Below are 4,120 nucleotides of genomic sequence, written 5' to 3'. Positions count from 1 at the left end.
CTGGGGGGCGGCAGTAGCTCAGGAGGTAGAGCGGGTTGGCTGGTAACCTGAAGGTTGTTGGTTCGATCCCCGGCTCCTCCTAGCTGAGTGTCGAGGTGTCCTTGAGCAAGGCACCTAACCCTGACTGTTAGCTCCCGACGAGCTGGCTGTCGCCTTGCATGGTTGACTCCGCCGTCGGTGTGTGAATGTGTGCGTGAATGGTGAATGTGAGGCAATATTGTAAAGCGCTTTGAGTGGCCAATGGTTAGAAAAGCGCTATATAAATGCAGTCCATTTACATTTACATTTTTTACCGAGGAATCTGGTCGTGAAACAGCCTACACGACTCCTCAAAAAATAAGCAGACATAATAATGATCATTTCAGCCCAATTTTCACTATTGCGTTTTGTACAGTTAAGAAAGTCATCAACTCATGCCAATGAGTGAATGAAAATGACCCTTGTTAACAACCTGAACCCTGACACACAAACATGCATTTGTACAATCATAATAAACGCACTCTACATAAATGTGGTAACACACATTTAGACATGCAGTACACACACTCAGCCCCACAACTCACACCACAAATTTCCCTCCGAATGGATGCCTCCCTTTTTTGATATAACCTTTAACCTTTTGACCTCGAATGCAGCAGACGTACACTGTGGACTTATTTATTGTTCATTCGTTGATCCTGTTTGTTCTCCTGATAATGAATTGTTAGCTTGTATTCCCTGCTGTCTTTGCCTTGTTCTTTCGCTGTCATCATGGACGTTGTGACCGTTCTATACGGCAGTCCTCCTGTGCTCCTTAACCCCTTAGGTTTGATCCGATATTTTATCTGTAGTTGTAGGACACTGTAGAAATCTCACAATACAACCTCCCTCCATTACAGTTCATACGAGGTCATGGATTCTGAGAACAGAGATGGTCAAAATCGAGAATTCAGATGAATAGAATAGGCAATATTTTTCACGTTTTTTTTTGTTTAATGTAGGGAGTGAATCCTAGAAGCCATACTATCATGTTTACCTTCAGCAAACTGCAGTTCAATGATCCTCACACATATACGGTGGCCAAAATGATTGTTTTCTTGACTAGAATCGTAGCTTTATAAGCACACGTAAAGTTTGCCGACCATCCGAAACATTTCCACACAAACCAACAAACGGCTTAATGACATGTCTGACGGGGTCAAATATCACAGATATAGTTCTCTGGGTGAAGATTGTTTTTAACGATATCTTGGTGCAAATCCTATTTGGCACTGGATTAAACGAAGCATGAAACGGTTGTGTGTGGAGAGCACACACAACCAGGCTTTGCTACTACGTTTCAATAAAAAAATCACGTTTAGCATGCTAGTGTAGCGTGCACGAGGATAGGAACGCGCCCCCACCCCCCCAGTCCTAGTGCATCTAGACCTCAGTGAACCGGGAGGTCTTACCTTTACCACGACAAAACTTTCAGCCAAAAGACGTTGACTATTTTTCTACCAATTTACCGTTTACGTTATTTTGTTTCCTACTTGGCTGTTCGATTTGCTCTTGCTGTTTAGCCATTCTTATAATAATAAAGGTTGAACAACTCGAAAGGTCTTACATATGTCCTACACTACTTGTGTACCTTGTTTACATTATGTCTGCTAATGGAAGATGAACTGAACGGTTTGGGCCTGTTCGTGTGCCATATCCAAATGAAATTACTGTTGCTATTTGCGTCACCTTTTTATGTTTTGTTTCGCGAGAGGAAGTGGGGAGAAATGCACTGTTTTAGTGTGTTAAAATAAAGTTCTTGTTGGATTGAGACCAGTTCTTGGTTCAGGAGTATGAGTACTCCATGAAACTTCACCAAGTTCTGAATGAACAACAAATTAACTGGGACTTGTCGTTGCTACCTAACTTTATTTTTTGTGTATCTTGTGTTTTTTCTGTTTTGTTTTAATACTTCCTGTTATGTTAAAGTGCCATTTTGTTTCCCAACTGAGGCCACTCCAATAACACATCTGTCTTGAAATTACTCACAGTAAGAGTCGATGAGCCCAAAGCCTCTGTGTGAAATCTGTACGATAAACCGGCCTTCATGCTAACCCCTTTGTACCTTCTGTGTCCACTGTTCCTAATTTAATTATGTGGTGCTTTTACCTTGGTAATACTTTGTAAATATTTCATTTTTTCATTAAAGTAGACTTCTGCACCTTCTCTCTAACAACTTGCAGTGGTTGTATCACATTTTTTGTCACATTACTAGACGAGTAAAAGTAATTTATGGATATTAAATTGTTAGGCATCCTCAACAGTGCAACAACATGACAAATTAAATGATCAATCTCAATAAAAAAATATATTGATTGTTAAGACTAGATTTATCATGTTCTCTGGTAACGGGAATAATGAATAAACATTGAATAAATCAATTACAGATTGGATGTCACGTTATTCAAGGGATTCAAATAAATTCCACTACATTGCATAAAGTAACCATGAGATGACATCCTCTTATGTAAACCTAGGGCATTAAAAATAATGAGTACACAAGTATAGCATTGTCCGAGACAAAACAGTTCTATAAAAGGTGGCTTTTAAAAAATGTAATTCTCTCCTATAATAATATTGTAGGCCTCAATTCCACCTGCTGATCTGCTGAAAGCCCGGCAGCTGTGAGTGTGACTGACAACTTGATGAATTCATAAAATAAATCTCAAAGAAAATTATGAGTTAATAAAGTAGTCACAGATCAGAGCTTAAAGTCGTCGAGGACTTCCCACCATCTGCCGCAAGCTTTTGTTGTCCCGCAACAAAGACCCCGGCTCTCGGTCCTCGACACCCTCCGTTGGTCTTCCACCCAACCATGAAGTGCGCCGTTTGGTTGGAAACGTTCACCATTAGAGGGCGACATTACAGCTCAAATCTGCCAAAGGCCGTAAGAAGCCAAAGCACACAATGAAAAATCAACGTTTTTCATTGCCCACTGGGTTTTAATGGCACTAGTGGATTTGTCATCATAGTTTTTGTGAAAACGTTAAAATGCCTTTAAAGGTTCAATGACTTTTCATTGATGTCTTTGCCCACGGCTCTCATGCTAACCTTAGCTGTAACACAACATAAACATCTGGTGTCCAATTAATGCAGCTAATGTAAAACTAGAGGAAACATTAATCACTTATGATGACTGATTCAGATTCACCCTGTGTGTGTGTGGGTGTGGGTGTGGGTGGGTGTGGCGTGTGGGTGTGGGTGTGAGTGTGGGTGTTTTTGTGGGTGTTGACCAAAAGACAGATCATGACGTTTAAAATGTAGGTCTATCAGTTTGCTTTTTTTCTTCTAAAGTAGGCCACAATATTCAGCACTGATTATGCATTTCGGTGGAACTAAAACCCGGGCAAAGAAACCAACGTTATCCTCTCCTCAGCAAAGGCATTCATCATTCTCTCGTAAAAGTATGGCAGTAAATGGTTTTTACTGGATTCCCCAAACGACAACAGTTGGGTGTCCTACCATGCAACGTGTGTGCGTGTGCGTGTGTGTGTCTGAAGAGAGATAAATTGAAGAAAGCATGAACATTGGGTTTATACAAAAATGGCAGCTTTTGAGTGACTTTGTTTAATTTATTTGGTTTAAAGGCCAGCCACCACAACAATGTCTTCTGTGTCAGTAATATGCTCTGCTAAGCTTTGAATGGTCAATTTGTTTAATTGGAAACCAGATGTTGTAGTCTTTATGTCCCCTGCTGTGTGGGTTTCAAAGGGATATAAGAGGACAAAGAGCCAGAACGTAGACGCTATCAGGCGCCTGTTGTTATCTGACTAAGAAAAGGTTGTGTTTACATGGCAGCTGGGGACCACGTGGTCTGAACATGTATCTGTATGCGTCCTAGTGGTCCAGCGAGGGCCAGATCATGGAGCCCCAACCAATCTTTTTTTTTCGTACACAACAAAACAATCTGTTTTCATTCGACATTAACTTCCGAGATAATGAACATCTTTCCGTAGCGTCGAGCGATTCCACATGTTGCTAAGCTGAAAGTACGAATTACTTTCCCAGAAACATCTTGTGCTCCAGGAATATAAATCGTGACATTTTGGATGAGCTGCTCATATACGGATGAGTAGGACTAGTTGCTCACTAGGTGTGGATC

Source organism: Gadus chalcogrammus, chromosome 21 (assembly GCF_026213295.1).
Source record: "Gadus chalcogrammus isolate NIFS_2021 chromosome 21, NIFS_Gcha_1.0, whole genome shotgun sequence".
NCBI lineage: Eukaryota > Metazoa > Chordata > Actinopteri > Gadiformes > Gadidae > Gadus > Gadus chalcogrammus.
The sequence above is the reverse complement of the archived record's forward strand: the minus strand, read 5'-3'. Positions refer to the sequence as shown.